Raw genomic sequence first — 18,742 nt, forward strand, 5'->3', positions numbered from 1 at the left:
AGGTAAAGTAGCAAAATACAAAACATAGGTAAGATTTTATTTATTTATTTAAATTATTTTTTTCTATTGAGCCACATACAATAAAATGCACAAATCTTAGTGTACAGTGTCACACAAATTCTGACATGTGTATACACTCATGTAACCAAAAATAATTGACATTATTCAAATAATAACAAAGAATTTTATTTAAAATAAAATGATTTGTGTCCTTATTGATAGCAACAAAGGATATAAAATGAGATTTCTTTTTATCATTTTGTCTGAATAATGATCCTTTCTTGTACTTTAAACTTTTTTTCCAAATGTTTATAGGTCGGTATTTCAATGCAACTCTATAACTAAGTGCTACAAATAAAAGTGTCTCTATCTTCTTTCCTCCATAAGTTCCTTGAAAAGACATCAGTGCTGCATAAATGTATTTGAGGAACTAAAATTCAAATTTCTGTAAGTTCCATCAACCTTTGATGTATAGTTAAAATAGTGTTGACTTTTTTTCCTCCTTGCCACTTTAACAGTCATTATTCTTAATATAAATGATGAATATGACACAAACATAATTGAATTAACCCAGTTTATCTCTTCTATTTGTCATAAAAATTGCTTTCCACACGTTTCAGTTTATAAGATACATGGTCATTAAAAACAATTCTTTATAGTGTTTATCTGAGCAAAAAATACCTAATGGCCTAAGTTGATAAAAAATTAATATATAACATCAAATGCTTTCACATCTTGTTTATCACTTTTATTTCTGTGGAGAAATACGTTTAAAAGGACATAGGTTTTATATATTGGATAAATGATTTAGAATCATTGATACTTTTTACAAGGTAATGATATGTCTTGAAACAATTTCAAATAGCACTGCATGAAATGCACTTAAATAAACCCATAACTGTTCTTTCATAATTTTAAAGAGACCTTAAGAAGTAAATTAATACAAAATGTTGTTTTTATAAAAAGTTTGGCATTTCCCTGAAAAGATAGAAAGCTTTCACTTTATTTCCATATCTCAAGGGGATTTGAAATGCTTTAATGATGAAGAATATGACTGATAATCTAAGTATGCCTCTTTTTATTAAAAAATGATAAATATAGTAACATATTGCTAATAGGAATGTGAAAATGTTAAAATGTCCAAGGTTTGTTTCCACTTAAAATATATGGAAGTAACTATTTCTAGCCATCAAAAATTATTGATATCTGGTTTCTGAATGGGGAATATCTGGGCATATTTCATAATCTGAAACAATCATCTTTTTCTTCCCTTTAGAGGCTTTTTTAAATTGACATATAGTTGATATACAATATTATATTGGTTTCAGGTGTACAACATAGTGATTTGACAATTGTACACATTACCAAATGCTCACCACAATAAGCATAGTTATCATTTGTTATTGTACAAAGATTTTTTTCAATCTAGAAATGTGGTTCATCTTAGGCCTTTTCCCATTTACTTCATAGTTTTGTCTGACAATTGTTTTGCATTATTACATTACACTTTACAATTTGTCACATATATGAATTTGGTAACTGAAGAGAGTGCCTCTTAGTAGTATGCTACATTAAACTAATCTTACTTTCCAGGAAAAAATTTTTTGTATGACACCATGGAAGCCAAATCTTCCTCATTGTCTTCATCATAATTTTTATCAACAAACATGAACTAAAACTGATTGCACTTTTTACCCCAAAGATATATTTTATTGTATCATGAAACTTAAAAAGGTATATATATTAGGATTATGCTTCAATGAGCATGGGAAGTATTTTTCCTTATTTCTCCTACTAAGATTAACTAAAAATCCTGGATATTATATATAAAATTGAACATAAAAAGATTCTGAAAAATAGGATTAGAAGGTAGAACAGTTAGGAACATTGGGACCCAAGCAATGACACAGAGAGGGATTTCCCGGGATTTCTTTTTGGCACATATATCCCACAGTCAGTGCTGGAGAAACTGGCAGCCCAGCACAGCCACAAGGTGCAGACCAAAAAAATGCCTTAACCAAAAAAAAAAAGTTCCTTCTAGCCAAAGGACTAAGTTAGGAGAGAGTCATCCTAGCAACTCAGAACACTTTTATATAATAATAATCCCTCTATCCCTTCAACCACTGTGTAATGGGTGGAGGAACGTTAAGTATGGGTAGCAGGGAACAGCCCGCCTTTCCAATGCACCAGCAAATGCCTAACAGGGAACTTGGCCTTCCACACTTATCATGCTGAAATAAGATACCTCCTTACCCCCAACTACCCTGCTAGGGCAGGAATGGAACTTTTATCCTTTCCAGGTGGTAATGATCCCTCTAACCTCAGCAGTAAAGATCTTGCGAGAAGCCTGAATTTCTACTCCCACTTCTACACCACAAGAGGGGTGTATAGCCTCCCACTGCTAGACTGGTGTCAGAAGAGTCCAGCTAAAATAGAATTTTTAAATAAAATCTAGAGTCTCATAATATAATACTTAAAATGCCCAGGTTTTATTTAAAAAGTCGTTCATCATACCAAGAACTAGAAAGGTCTCACTTCAAATGAAAAGGACAACACAAATAGAATAGAAATGTTACACTTGAAAAGGTTTTAAAGCAGTGATCAAAAATGATACAAATGAAGAAGTATAAACATTATTAAATGAAATGAAAACAAAGTCACAGCAAAGAAAAAGAAGATATAGAAGAACTAAAATACATGAAGCACAAAGCTTATACAACTGAGAGAAAAAAACAAAGAAATACACAATTACAGCTGGGGATTTCTGTCTCCCATCCAAGTGCTAACCAGCCAGCATAGTTTCTGACATTGGGCGTGATCAAGGTGATATGGTACAGATGTACCTGGGGACTCTAATACTCCTTTCTAAACAATTGAGCATATGAGACAAAAAATCAGAAAGGATATAGAAGAACTCAACAGCACCATCAATAAACAGGACATAACTAACATTTATCAGACACTTCACCCCCTAAAACAGAGCAGATATTCTTTTTAAGTGCCCATGGACATATAGTATGATGGACAATAAAATCCTTGACAATAAATTCATCCTCAACAAATTTAAAAGAATCAAAATCATTGAACATTTTTACTAATAATAATGAAATCACACTAGAAATCAGTATCAGAAAGACAATAGGAAAATCACCAAACACTTGGAAATGGAACAATATACTTTCAACTAATCCATAAAGCAGAGAGAGATGCCTCTGGGGAAATCATTGAACTCAATAAAATAAAAAATGAGTAAAACTGAGTAAAAATAAAAATTTAAGATATGTGTGGGACACAGCTAAAGCAGTACTCAGATGAAAATTGATAGCACTAAATACTTACATGAGAAATATCAGCTATCCTCATGAGTACTATACAGAATATTTAGTCAGCTTCATGAAACCAAATCTTAACTATTGGTTTTTCTGTAAGTTCACTTTGACATTAAACTTTTCCTTTCCCACAATATTAAATTATCTTTGTTTCCTGTATTTCCATTATTATTAACTTGAAAATTATTTTATGGATAAATAAACTTAAAAATATTCACCTGCTGCCTATTCAAATATAAATCATGTTTTGTGGATGGATATTTAGGATAATACAAAGGCAACCCAGTGGTGAACAGGAATCCCTACAACCTATTCTAATGCAGTATTACTAACTCACTTATATCTTGTTCTGACTGTGTTGATAGCTTCCATTGATCCACGGCATTGTTTATGTTCCAGGTGGCTACTCACTAAAGATGCATCCAGCTGACAGGCCATCCCTGATTAATGTCCTTCACAATAAGGTACAGATGGCATGACACTTATTGCCTTTATTAATTTATTAGGGCTGCCATATGGGAGAAATGGCTTTCTTTTTAACTGAAATCACTTGGGGAATGAAAGGACAAACCATTGCCATGTGGATCATACCAAGTTACCAAAAGTAGCTGAAGATGAAAGAAATGAATGAATTGCTTGGACATAAGCAGTGTGCACTGGCATTTTTTCATAACTCCTACTTTGAAAACCATATGAAATGCAGTATGTCAGGTAAAGCAACATTGCAAATGTGCTATTAGGGAATTGTTTGCTAGAGTTTCCATGAAGTAAAAATGTTCTAGACTGAGTTTATACCACTGTTCAGCAGACCATGAAGAAGCATTGTGCAAAATTATGGGTATTAACAGTGTGGTAGAATGATAGTGGGATAAAAATGTTAACGCACATGTACAGTTTTAAATGTATATATTAATCAGTGTCTCTCTTTGTTTTAAATATGTATGCTAATAGGAGATATATGCAGTTATGTGAAATTGCTTAAGAAGCAAATGATCAATATTACATATGTAGCAATAGTTCTATATATAGTTAGGTTTTATAGTTTGAGTTTAGTACATTATACGAGGAAGGTCCTCAATAAACACTTACTGAATTAAATGATCTCTCAATGAGTTTCAATTTAAATGATAAATTTTCATTCCCATTTCATAATTCACTAAAAGGCCTAGGGATTCTTTTTCTTGTTCTTTTTTTTTATTTAATTCATTTTTTAATTACAGTATACAACATTGTTGGTTTGTAGTATATAGGGATCCTTTTTAATGTACTCTACAAGATATCTTCTGACTGTTGCTCACAGAGAGTTAAGAGTTTAACTTGCATGTTGGTATGCATAGCAACAAGTCATTTCCACTGGTTTTATTTTATAATGAATCAGAAAATCTAGGCCATTTTTTGAATAGTAGGCTATGAAGGCCTGGTTAGTACTTGGATGGGAGACAATAGTAGTAGGGCACAAGTATATATATATATATATATATATATATGTATACACATATTTTTTTCTGGAGAACATTTATATTTAGATGTGAAAAATGCATACAATGTATCTTCATATTTAAAATTGCATTATCTGGCCTTCTATACCACTACAAAAAATAAAACTTTGTTCTTTTGGAATTTTTTTTAAAGAGAATATAAATCTATTAGGTCATCTCTGCAAAATAAACCCACCATATTTCACAGAATACCTGAACATATGGAGATTAGACACCTCATGAATTAAATTTTAAATTAACTGACCTTACTGAAACCTTGACATCAGTGGAAAAAAAAAAGCACCAAAACACTGGAAGTATATCAGTGTACCAGATTTATGGCATAAATATCAAATAAAATATAATATCTCCAAAACAAACAAAAGAAAATATATACATTGACATGGTGGTTAACATTCTCATCACTTCATCATCAACCTTTCCCCTATTCACATTCTAAAAGCTTCATAGTCTAAAACTATTAATATGCAGTTATCAAGAGCTGTTTGTTTTATTCAAGAGATGAATAGTCTGTTGTTAGGCCTTGTGCTAGGCACTAGGGATTTTATAAAGAGAAAAGAAGAGACGAGAAAAGATAAAGATCCTGCACTAGTGACCCTTGTGGACAAGTAGGACCGGCAACAAATAAGAAACTAAAATCGGATGCAATCAGCACAGCCATAGACAACAAGCAGGACTCCTTAGAAACAAAGGAAAGACATTTCACCTCTGCCAGCTAAGGGAAATTACACCTCCGCTGAGGCTTGCAGGGTGCACAATCACGTGAAACAAAGAACAATTACTCAAGCAGAAGAAATGGCATGAATAAAAGTCGTAAGCTGAGACAGAACTGTGGATATTTTTAGAACTGAAAGCAGGTCTGTTCAGCAGGAAAACCTCCAAGGTGAGGATAATGTGACAAGCCACAGACAAGCAGCAGACAGATGGTGAGAAAGGCTATTAAATAGTGTGGACAACTCATTAAGTAAATATTGTAAAATCTGATCCTTTGTGTCAAGTATGTATGACAAAGGACACAAACATTCCCATTTTCAGTATTATGTAAGAAATGTAAAATTCTAGATATTACAAGCGTTCTATAAGAAATTGTCAGAAGCACTTGGAGCCCACTGACAAATATTAAGGACAAATAATTTTATGAATAAATGTGAAAAACAAAGAATGCATTCAACAGTTAGAGAACCAGAAATGCTACCATCTACTTAGTCTGGAACTACTGGTTAGTTCTAAAACTCTTTAGTCTAGAACTGATCTTAGCAAAGATTTGAGCTTTCTTTGACCCCATCTCTAACACTGAGAAGCTGCCAACTTAAGGCACAAAGTATCATGTCCATAAAGTCTAGTAGACAATTTCTGCTCTTTGGAGGGACATTAGAAGAGACCCTGTATTCTTCAAAATTTTCAATAATTTCCCTCATGAAAAAGAATGAAAATGAAAGGGTGATTGGTCTCAAATTTATTTCATTGCATCAATTTCCTTCTGCATCAGAAGTCTCTCTTATCAAAGTGTTGTGATGAAGGAATTAGAAGGCAATAAGGTTCATTTTTATTCCGAAGTCTCTATTAGATGGTGGGGTCAGTTGGGAAGTTATTCAATAGTCCAGATAAGAGGTGACATAAGTATAGTGACAGTGAGGACTGAGAAAGACATTTTTAATGGGCAGAATCAATGGGATATGGTCTCTAAATAGATGTGAGGATAAGAAAGAAGAAAGAGTTCATGTTTATACTGGGATGTTAGCTCTAGTAAATGGTGATGACTTTTCCTGGGTTAGGGATGATGAAGGATAAATGGATTATGCAGGAAATTTTATTTATTCAGTTTAGTACAATTGTTTTTTGGGTATCTGTAGGATACACCAAGTGGAGATGTTCAGTGGGTAGCAGAGCAGCTGACTGTATAGGATTAAGAAGGAGGAGAGGAGGTTGGAAAGCCAATTGTACATTTTTTCAAGGAACTTTAAGATGACATTGAGCAGTAAGTGACAAGTCCATGGCTGCAAGATGTGTGTTCAGAAGAGAGTTGTATTTGTAATTACACAAGAGCCATATGTTTAAATGTAGATGGAACAAAACAGTATAAAGTGATTGAAGATTCAGGAAAAGAAATTGATAAGCCTTAGTTTCCTGAGAAGGCGAGAGGCAATGCAGCCAGGGAGCACATGTAGAACTCGTGGCTTTTAACAGAAGAAAGCATTTATTTCACTGTTATAAGATGAAAGAGGCAATATCAGGTTGGCATGGATTAGGTCCATTCTTGGATCCAGTGTAAGGGAGGTGAAGGGATTTTCATCTGATAGCATACATTTTTTCTATGAATAGGAGGCAAGATTGAAAGTACATTGCTAGGATAGATGTCTTGTGGCGATTACTTGAAATTTCTTGTTTCTAAAGAGAAAGAATACCAAGTAATTTAAAAGATGGACTTGTGTAAATCTTGGGGACCAGAATTAATGAAATCTGAGTTTCCACCAAAATATATTGTTGGTCTCCAGCAGAAGGCCACAGCCTGTATGTTTTCATAATAGATAAAGAAAATGTATAGAATTCACGAATAGCGTTTTGATTTATTTATTGATCCTTTAGGATTTCCCCCATGCAGTACTGTTGTGAACTCAATTTTAAAAAATAGTAATAATCAGGGGGCGGAGCCAAGATGGCGGCGTGAGTAGAGCAGTGGAAATCTCCTCCCAAAAACACATAGAGCTATGAAAATATAACAAAGAAAAATCTTCCTAAAATAGAGACCACAGGACACAGGACAACATCCAGACCACATCCACACCTGCAGGAACCCAGCGCCTTGTGAAGGGGGTAAGATACAAGCCCCGGCCGGCGGGACCCGAGCACCCCTCCCCCCGGCTCCCGGCGGGTGGAGAGAAACCGGAGCGGTTTTTTTTTTTTTTTTTTGGCGAGCGCTTTTTGGAAGCCTTAGAGTGACGGGCCCCCGTTGCTGGGAAGGCAGGGTGGCGGGACCGGTGAGGAGGTGCCTGGGAACGGCGCCGGAGGACAAAGAATGTCCCGCATTTCTCCCTGCGAGACCTGGGGGCGGGTGCCTGAGACCGGTGCCTGAGGACGGAGGAGGTCGCGCGTTTTTCCCTTTTTTTTTTTTTCTCTTTTTGGCGAGCGCTTTTTGGAAGCCTTGAAGGGACGGGGACCCCAGTGCTAGGGAGGCACGGTGGCGGGACTGGTGAGCGGGTGGCTGGGACCGGCGCCTGAGGACAAAGAATATCCCCCGTTTTTCCCTGCGGGACCGGTGGGCGGGTGCCTGAGACCGGCACTTGAGGACAGAGGAAATTGCGCGTTTTTCCCCTTTTTTTTTCTCGTTTCTGCGAGTGCTTTTTGGAAGCCTAAAAGGGACAGGGACCCCGGTGCTAGGGAGGCAGGGCGGCGGGACTGGTGAGCGGGTGCCTGGGACCGGCACCTGAGGACAAAGAATATCCCACATTTTTCCCTGTGGGACCGGTGGGTGTGTGCCTCAGACCAGCACCTGAGGAGGGAAGAAATCGCGCGTTTTTCCCCTTTTTTTTCTCTCTTTTTGCCAAGTGCTTTTTGGAAGCCTTGAAGGGACAGGGACCCCGGTGCTAGGGAGGCAGGGCGGCGGGACTGGTGAGCGGGTGCGTGGGACCAGTGCCTGAGGACAAAGAATATTGAGCGTTCCTTCCCTGCGGGACCGGTAGGTGGGTGCTTTTTGGAAGCCTTGAAAGGACATGGACCCTGGTGCTAGGGAGACAGGGCAGCAGGACCAGTGAGCGGGTGCCTGGGACCGGCACCTGAGGACAAAAAAAAAAAAAAAAAAAATTGCTTGTTTTTTCCTTTTTTTTCCTTTTTTTTTTCTCTTTCTTTCTGTTCCCTCTCTCATTGTTGCTGTTGTTGTTTTGGTTTGGAGAGTGCTTTTTGGAAATCTTAAAGGGGCAGGACAGGTCACTTAGACCAGAAGCAGGGAATCTGGGGATCTCTGGGCACTCTAACCCCCTGGGCAGCAGGGAGCACAGAGGCCCCTTACGGAGATAAATAGTCTCCTGGCTGCTCCCCCTCCAACGGGGCCCCACCATTTTGGAGGAACAGCCCCAGCCAGGCCAAGCCCACAGCAACAGCGGAGATAAACCCCAAAGCAACTGGGCAGGAAGCAGAAGCCCTGTCTGCGCACAGCTGCCCAGCACAAGCCACTAGAGGTCGCTATTCTCCCAGGAAAAGGCTACAAACCAACAAGAAGGGAAGCTCTTCCAGCGGTCACTTGTACCAGCTCTGCAAACTATCTCTATCACCATGAAAAGGCAAAACTACAGGCAGACAAAGATCACAGAGACAACACCTGAGAAGGAGACAGACCTAACTAGTCCTCCTGAAAAAGAATTCAAAATAAAAATCATGAACATGCTGACAGAGATGCAGAAAAAAATGCAAGAGCAATGGGATGAGATGCAGAGAAAAATGCAAGAGCAGTGGGATGAAGTCCGGAAGGAGATCACAGATGTCAGGAAAGAGATCACAGAAGTGAAACAATCCCTGGAAGGATTTATAAGCAGAATGGATAAGATGCAAGAGGCCATTGAAGGAATAGAAGCCAGAGAACAGGAACGTATAGAAGCTGACATAGAGAGAGATAAAAGGATCTCCAGGAATGAAACAACACTAAGAGAAATATGTGACCAATACAAAAGGAAAAACATTCGTATTATAGGGATACCAGAAGAGGAAGAAAGAGGAAAAGGGATAGAAAGTGTCTTTGAAGAAATAATTGCTGAAAACTTCCCCAAACTGGGGGAGGAAATAATCGAACAGACCATGGAATTATACAGAACCCCCAACAGAAAGGATCCAAGGAGGACAACACCAAGACACATAATAATTAAAATGGCAAGGATCAAGGACAAGGAAAGAGTTTTAAAGGCAGCTAGAGAGAAAAAGGTCACCTATAAAGGAAAACCAATCAGGCTAACATCAGACTTCTCAACAGAAACCCTACAGGCCAGAAGAGAATGGCATGATATACTTAATGCAATGAAACAGAAGGGCCTTGAACCAAGGATACTGTATCCAGCACGACTATCATTTAAATATGATGGTGGGATCAAACAATTCCCAGACAAGCAAAAGCTGAGGGAATTTGCTTCCCACAAACCACCTCTACAGGGCATCCTACAGGGACTGCTCTAGATGGGAGCACCCCTAAAAAGAGCACAGAACAAAACACACAACATATGAAGAATGGAGGAGGAGGAATAAGAAGGGAGAGAAGAAAAGAATCTCCAGACAGTGTATATAACAGCTCAATAAGTGAGCTAAGTTAGGCAGTAAGATACTAAAGAAGCTAACCTTGAACCTTTGGTAACCACGAATCTAAATCCTGCAATGGCAATAAGTACATATCTTTCAATAGTCACCGTAAATGTAAATGGACTTAATGCACCAATCAAAAGACATAGAGTAATAGAATGGATAAAAAAGCAAGACCCATCTATATGCTGCTTACAAGAAACTCACCTTAAACCCAAAGATAAGCATAGACTAAAAGTCAAGGGATGGAAAAACATATTTCAGGCAAACAACAGTGAGAAGAAAGCAGGGGTTGCAGTACTAATATCAGACAAAATAGACTTCAAAACAAAGAAAGTAACAAGAGATAAAGAAGGCCACTACATAATGATAAAGGGCTCAGTTCAACAAGAGGATATAACCATTCTAAATATATATGCACCCAATACAGGAGCACCAGCATATGTGAAGCAAATACTAACAGAACTAAAGAGGGAAATAGACTGCAATGCATTCATTGTAGGGGACTTCAACACACCACTCACCCCAAAGGATAGATCCACCGGGCAGAAAATAAGTAAAGACACACAGGCACTGAACAACACACTAGAACAGATGGACCTAATAGACATCTATAGAACTCTACATCCAAAAGCAACAGGATATACATTCTTCTCAAGTGCACATGGAACATTCTCCAGAATAGACCACATACTAGCTCACAAAAAGAGCCTCAGTAAATTCCACAATATTGAAATTCTACCAACCAATTTTTCAGACCACAAAGGTATGAAAGTAGAAATAAATTCTACAAAGAAAACAAAAAGGCTCACAAACACATGGAGGCTTAACAACATGCTACTAAATAATCAATGGATCAATGAACAAATCAAAATAGAGATCAAGGAATATATAGAAACAAATGACAACAACAACACTAAGCCCCAACTTCTGTGGGATGCAGAGAAAGCAGTCTTAAGAGGAAAGTATATAGCAATCCAGGCACACTTGAAGAAGGAAGAACAATCCCAAATGAATAGTCTAACATCACAATTATTAAAACTGGAAAAAGAAGAACAAATGAGGCCTAAAGTCAGCAGAAGGAGGGACATAATAAAGATCAGAGAAGAAATAAACAAAATTGAGAAGAATAAAACAATAGCAAAAATCAACGAAACCAAGAGCTGGTTCTTTGAGAAAATAAACAAAATAGATAAGCCTCTAGCCCAACTTATTAAGAGAAAAAGACAGTCAACACAAATCAACATAATCAGAAATGAGAATGGAAAAATCACGACAGACTCCACAGAAATACAAAGAATTATTAAAGACTACTATGAAAACCTATATGCCAACAAGCTGGAAAACCTAGAAGAAATGGACAACTTCCTAGAAAAATACAACCTCCCAAGACTGACCAAGGAAGAAACACAAAAGTTAAACAAACCAATTACAAGCAAAGAAATTGAAACAGTAATCAAAAAACTACCCAAGAACAAAACCCCGGGGCCGGACGGATTTACCTCGGAATTTTATCAGACACACAGAGAAGACATAATACCCATTCTCCTTAAAGTGTTCCACAAAATAGAAGAAGAGGGAATACTCCCAAACTCATTCTATGAAGCCAACATCACCCTAATACCAAAACCAGGAAAAGACCCCACCAAAAAAGAAAATTACAGACCAATATCCCTGATGAATGTAGATGCAAAAATACTCAATAAAATATTAGCAAACAGAATTCAACAGTATATCAAAAGGATCATACACCATGACCAAGTGGGGTTCATCCCAGGGATGCAAGGATGGTACAACATTCGAAAATCCATCAACATCATCCACCACATCAACAAAAAGAAAGACAAAAACCACATGATCATCTCCATAGGTGCTGAAAAAGCATTTGACAAAATTCAACATCCATTCATGATAAAAACTCTCAGCAAAATGGGAATAGAGGGCAAGTACCTCAACATAATAAAGGCCATATATGATAAACCCACAGCCAGCATTATACTGAACAGCGAGAAGCTGAAAGCATTTCCACTGAGATCGGGAACCAGACAGGGATGCCCACTCTCCCCACTGTTATTTAACATAGTACTGGAGGTCCTAGCCACGGCAATCAGACAAAACAAAGAAATACAAGGAATCCAGATTGGTAAAGAAGAAGTTAAACTGTCACTATTTGCAGATGATATGATACTGTACATAAAAAACCCTAAAGACTCCACTCCAAAACTACTAGAACTGATATCGGAATACAGCAAAGTTGCAGGATACAAAATCAACACACAGAAATCTGTAGCTTTCCTATACACTAACAACGAATCAATAGAAAGAGAAATCAGGAAAACAATTCCATTCACCATTGCATCAAAAAGAATAAAATACCTAGGAATAAACCTAACCAAGGAAGTGAAAGACTTATACTCTGAAAACTACAAGTCACTCTTAAGAGAAATTAAAGGGGACACTAATAAATGGAAACTCATCCCATGCTCATGGCTAGGAAGAATTAATATCGTCAAAATGGCCATCCTGCCGAAAGCAATATACAAATTTGATGCAATCCCTCTCAAATTACCAGCAACATTCTTCAATGAATTGGAACAAATAATTCAAAAATTCATATGGAAACACCAAAGACCCCGAATAGCCAAAGCAATCCTGAAAAAGAAGAATAAAGTAGGGGGGATCTCACTCCCCAACTTCAAGCTCTACTACAAAGCCATAGTAATCAAGACAATTTGGTACTGGCACAAGAACAGAGCCACAGACCAGTGGAACAGATTAGAGACCCCAGAAATTAACCCAAACATATATGGTCAATTAATATTTGATAAAGGAGCCATGGACATACAATGGCAAAATGACAGTCTCTTCAACAGATGGTGCTGGCAAAACTGGACAGCTACATGTAGGAGAATGAAACTGGACCATTGTCTAACCCCATATACAAAGGTAAACTCAAAATGGATCAAAGACCTGAATGTAAGTCACGAAACCATTAAACTCTTGGAAAAAAACATAGGCAAAAACCTCTTAGACATAAACATGAGTGATCTCTTCTTGAACATATCTCCCCGGGCAAGGAAAACAACAGCAAAAATGAGCAAGTGGGACTACATTAAGCTGAAAAGCTTCTGTACAGCGAAAGACACCATCAATAGAACAAAAAGGAACCCTACAGTATGGGAGAATATATTTGAAAATGACAGATCTGATAAAGGCTTGACGTCCAGAATATATAAAGAGCTCACACGCCTCAACAAACAAAAAACAAATAACCCAATTAAAAAATGGGCAGAGGAACTGAACAGACAGTTCTCCAAAAAAGAAATACAGATGGCCAAGAGACACATGAAAAGATGCTCCACATCGCTAATTATCAGAGAAATGCAAATTAAAACTACAATGAGGTATCACCTCACACCAGTAAGGATAGCTGCCATCCAAAAGACAAACAACAACAAATGTTGGCGAGGCTGTGGAGAAAGGGGAACCCTCCTACACTGCTGGTGGGAATGTAAATTAGTTCAACCATTGTGGAAAGCAGTATGGAGGTGCATCAAAATGCTCAAAACAGACCTACCATTTGACCCAGGAATTCCACTCCTAGGAATTTACCCTAAGAACGCAGCAATCAAGTTTGAGAAAGACAGATGCACTCCTATGTCTATCGCAGCACTATTTACAATAGCCAAGAATTGGAAGCAACCTAAATGTCCATCTGTAGATGAATGGATAAAGAAGATGTGGTACATATACACAATGGAATACTACTCAGCCATAAGAAGTGGAAAAATCCAACCATTTGCAGCAACATGGATGGAGCTGGAGAGTATTATGCTCAGTGAAATAAGCCAAGCGGAGAAAGAGAAATACCAAATGATTTCACTCATCTGAGGAGTATAGGAACAAAGGAAAAACTGAAGGAACAAAACAGCAGCAGAATTACAGAACCCAAAAATGGACTAACAGGTACCAAAGGGAAAGGAACTGGGGAGGATGGGTGGGCAGGGAGGGATAAGGGGGGGGAAGAAGAAGGGGGGTATTAAGATTAGCATGCATGGGGGGGAGGGAGCAAGGGGAGGGTGGGCTGCACAACACAGAGAGGACAAGTAGTGACTCTACCACATTTTGCTAAGCTGATGGACAGTAACCGTAATGTGGTTGTTAGGGGGGACCTGATATAGGGGAGAGCATAGTAAACATAGTATTCTTCAGGTAAGTGTAGATTAAAAATTAAAAAAAAAAAAGAAAGAAAGAAAGAAAAGGGGGATTACTCCTTAACAGGATAAAACTATTGGTAAATCAAAGATCAACGCATGCTTTAAATATCCTTAATGTTGATCACTTAAAGGGTGTCAGATGATCAGCTATGGAGGTACTCTTTTCTGATAATATTCCTTTCTCTTAATTAAAAAAAAAAAAAAAAAGCAGTTACTGTGTGCTGACCTCCAATGAGTTCTGCACAGTGGTATAGAGGGCATGTCAAAGTGTGGGCAAAGGGTCTGTTTGTTTCTACACAGAAGATCAAGGCCTAGCTTGGATACCCAGAAAATGAACTAAGATACAATATGAGGAGGAGCTTCCGGCATCAGCACTCTCTGGAGGACTCGTGCCGGGGGATGATCATCAAAAAGCCTCCACAGGGATCCGGACGATGCTGCGGTTGTGGCTGCATCCAGCCCACCGTCTCCTGGACTTGCCATAAGAAGGAGGAGGGAGATGTCTAGGCTGGCATGTGCATACAGTGAGACAACGAATTTGACTGGATCTGTACTGTTGGAACTCAACCAGGAGTTGGGAGGGGTGCAAGTTGTAGCACCCCAAAATCTCATGACTATAGACTATCTATGGTTAAAAGAACATATGGGATGTGAACAGATCCCAGAAATGGGCTGCTTTAATTTGTCTGATGGTTCAAGTACAGTTGGAAAATATCCATCATATCATAGATAAATTTTCACAAATGCCTAGGGTGCCTAAATGGTTTTCTTGGCTTCACTGGAGATGGCTGGTAATTATAGATTTGCTTTGTTTATGTCACCGTATTCCTATTATGTTAATATGTGTGGCAAATTAGTTAGTAGTTTAAAACCTATACATACTTAAGGTACTATACAAGAAGATATGTCAAAGAAATAATCAATCCTCCCATGTTTCCTTCCATATGCTACATCTATAGCTTTTCTTCTTCCTTCCTAATTACAAACCTTAAATAGAATTCGTGCCTCATATCGAATTTACCGAGTATCATAATTCCTCCAGGTGGTAAAGATACCTCGAGACAAGTGCTGGGCATAGAAGCCACAGGGCATAAATCTGCAAAGAAGTAAAAAGCTAACCTTTGCAAACAATATGGCTTCTCTCTCACTTACCAACTTTACATTTCCCTGTATGGCCCCGGAAGATGACTGGTTAGCCAGAGACGGGTAAGATTCCTCAAGGGAGGAACAACCTAAGATAGGCACAGTCGCAGGGGGGCCATCAGGTGAGAATTTGGGGATCAACAGAGGTGAGGCTCAGAACCTCACCCCCCCTGCTTTGAGAGAAATCTTCTGCATCCGTGGATGTCTTGATGCCCTTGTCTAGCCTGGATTAATACTTAGTCCATAGGCACACACCTGATCATCTGATCATCTACATTTGCCTTCTTACAGCACTAAACTATGTTTTCTACCTTTATCTTGCATCTACCTACCACTTCAGCATTTTATTAAAAATAAAAATAATAATAATAATAGGAGAAATGTGGGATCAACATATAAATCAAGTACAAAAATCAAATGAATATTCATATTTGACCTGATGGTTTATAGGTCATATTGCATGATCAAAACCGAAAGTTTCTGTGATGAATGCCCTTGTACTGTTCACCATGTAAGAATTTATTCACTCTGTAAGAATTCGTTCACCATGTAAGAACTTGTTCGTTATGCTTCAGAAGATTGGAGACTGACGAGAATTAGGCTTGAGATGGATTAATGATTGTACATTGAGCATTGACCCCCCTATACTGAATTTTATTGTTGTTAACAACCATTTGATCAATAAATATGAGAGATGCCCTCTCAAAAAAAAAAAAAAATAGTAATAATCATCTGTGTAGCTCACCTTAACATAATTTGGTGAAATCTAAATTTTAGGATAATTTCCATATCACATATGTGATAGATAATTTTATGTGTCACCTTGGCTGGGCCATAGTACTCAGGTATGTGGTCAGACATTATTTTGGATGTTTCTGTGAGGTTTTCTGATGAGATCAACATTTAAATCAGTGGATTTGGAATAAGGCAGATTGCTCTCCTAAAGGTGGATGGGCCTATCCAATCAGTTGAAGGCCTGCATAGAGCCAAAGACCTCTCTCAGCAAGAAGCAACTCTTCCAGGAGACAACCTTTTAGACTTAAGCTATGACACTGGCCCTTTCTGGAGGTTCTGGTCTGCCAGCCTATCCTGCAGGTTTTGGACTTGGCAGTCTCCACAACTGTGTGAGTCAGTTCTTTAAAGCAAATCTCACTTTCAGTGTATTCACACACATCCTATTGGCTCTGATTCTCTGAAGAATCCTGACTAATGAAACATATTTCAAACTTACTACAGGTTTGTCTGTTTCTTTATTACCTAGTTGATTTCACTTCAATAGTAATTGAGAAACATTTAAGTTTGCTGATTTCTTTCAAATTATATCCAATAAAATATTATGCCAACTTTAAAAGACCAAATAGGTCAACAATTTGATTTTGCAGTAATTTTGAAAGAATTACTATAATTTAACATGTAATTAGGAGATCATATAAAAAAAAGTTCAAGGATAGAAACCAATGTCATAAAACTTGACCATCTACTAGGCATGTGTAAACATAAGCATATTTAACATATGTTGTGTTTCAATTATTTTCTGAAAGTAATTTATGCTTTCCTTAGTGACAATCTACAATTAACACTAGCACATATATCAATGCGTTGTTCATAAGCAAAATAATTTATGAGAAACATTTTCTGTTTTGTCTACTTATCATTGTTTTGAAAATTGCCAATCTTATAGAAACAGACACATGAGAAATGTATCAGAAAAATTAAAATATTTATTTCACTAACTCAGAGTTCTTCAAAATTTCCAAAATGTTGCAGCCATGTTTGTATGGAATTTCAAATCTTCTCTTTATTTAATTAATCTCTAAATTTGGTTTGGATTTTATTTATGATTCATGATACTGCAGACAGAAATATTGTTCCACTTTTCTTTTGGTTGGTTTCTAACAATTTAAAAATTAGCTTTATTCACTTTTCTCATAGTCCCAATCATGTTAATTTTGTGGTAAACTCTACTGTTTAAAATGAAAATGTATTTACAAAAGCATGTCAGGTGTATTTTCCTATTTTTCTCAGGAAAACATAATTTATTAGCAACACTTTTGCCACAAATTTGATATTTACTTAATTTCTAAGAGAACTTGCCACCCTACATAGGAAATATTCATTCCAAACATTTTGATAGTGCTACCCTACTCTGACATAGTTAATTTCTCTCTCACTTCTGTCTTCTTTACTAGGACAATTTTAGCTTTACTGTTCCCTGACCATTAAAAGAAAGCTGAAATTTTAGATTAATAACAAGAGACATATACTATGTATAGGAAAAACAGTTTATTCATATTCTGTTCACATAAACCTTTACAAAGCACAATGTTCTATTGTAATGGTCTAGTGAAGCTCTGTTGAAACTGATGTTCACATGGTATCTTTGGCATGTAGTTAAATCACTTGCATCTAAAAGGAGTCAAAAAACTAGTTTTTTAATATAAATTAAATTAATGGATTCATGGAGGAAATGTACATAATATACATAAACAACTCAGCTTTCCTTCACAGAGGCAGTCAATCACATTCCATGTATCTTAAAGAAATTGGTTATTATATCAGAGAATAAAAACATAAAGCATTAAAATCTACTTCAAATAAATATTGAATGCATTTATGTACAAAAGATTTCTATTATAGTCTTTGAAAAAAATTTAAATGAGCTGTACATTTTCTTAGCTTCAAGTTCCTTAAAAATGGTTGTAACATTCTAATCCAAACCATAATTTAAATACAGTGTATAAAAAGAATTATAAACACTGATTAAAGAATTGGAGGAAGCATATTAGTGTACTGTTCATTCCAACTGTAAGTATGTTTTTACAATTTATTTTACCCATTCTCTCATTTTGCTAATGGACTCAAATATGTCAACAGAGATAATTAAAGTTTATATCACAGTAATAACACTGTTGCAGAGTCTTTATATAAGAGGGTCAAAAGAGGTTCTTTGATAAGGAAAATGAGAGGATTGAAAATGCTCTAAATAGCTTTGCTTACAATGCAACAAACTAAATAAAAAGGAGACAATAGCTTGTGAAGGACATTGTTGGAACAAATTGAAGTACATTCTTTGAGACAAATGAATGGCCTTTAGATTTTTAAAAAATAAAATTATGTTCAGAAGACTTGAGGGATAAAAAAACAACTTAAGGTCTGCAAAATGGATGAAAAGTCCATTAATACTATTCCAAAAATTCTTACTGCTCTCTGTCCTATCATAATTCATTTTGCTCTGCAACTTAGCACTCCTGATAGCATACAGTATATGTAATGA

The sequence above is a fragment of the Manis javanica genome, chromosome 3, assembly GCF_040802235.1.
Source record: "Manis javanica isolate MJ-LG chromosome 3, MJ_LKY, whole genome shotgun sequence".
Taxonomy (NCBI): Eukaryota; Metazoa; Chordata; class Mammalia; order Pholidota; family Manidae; genus Manis; species Manis javanica.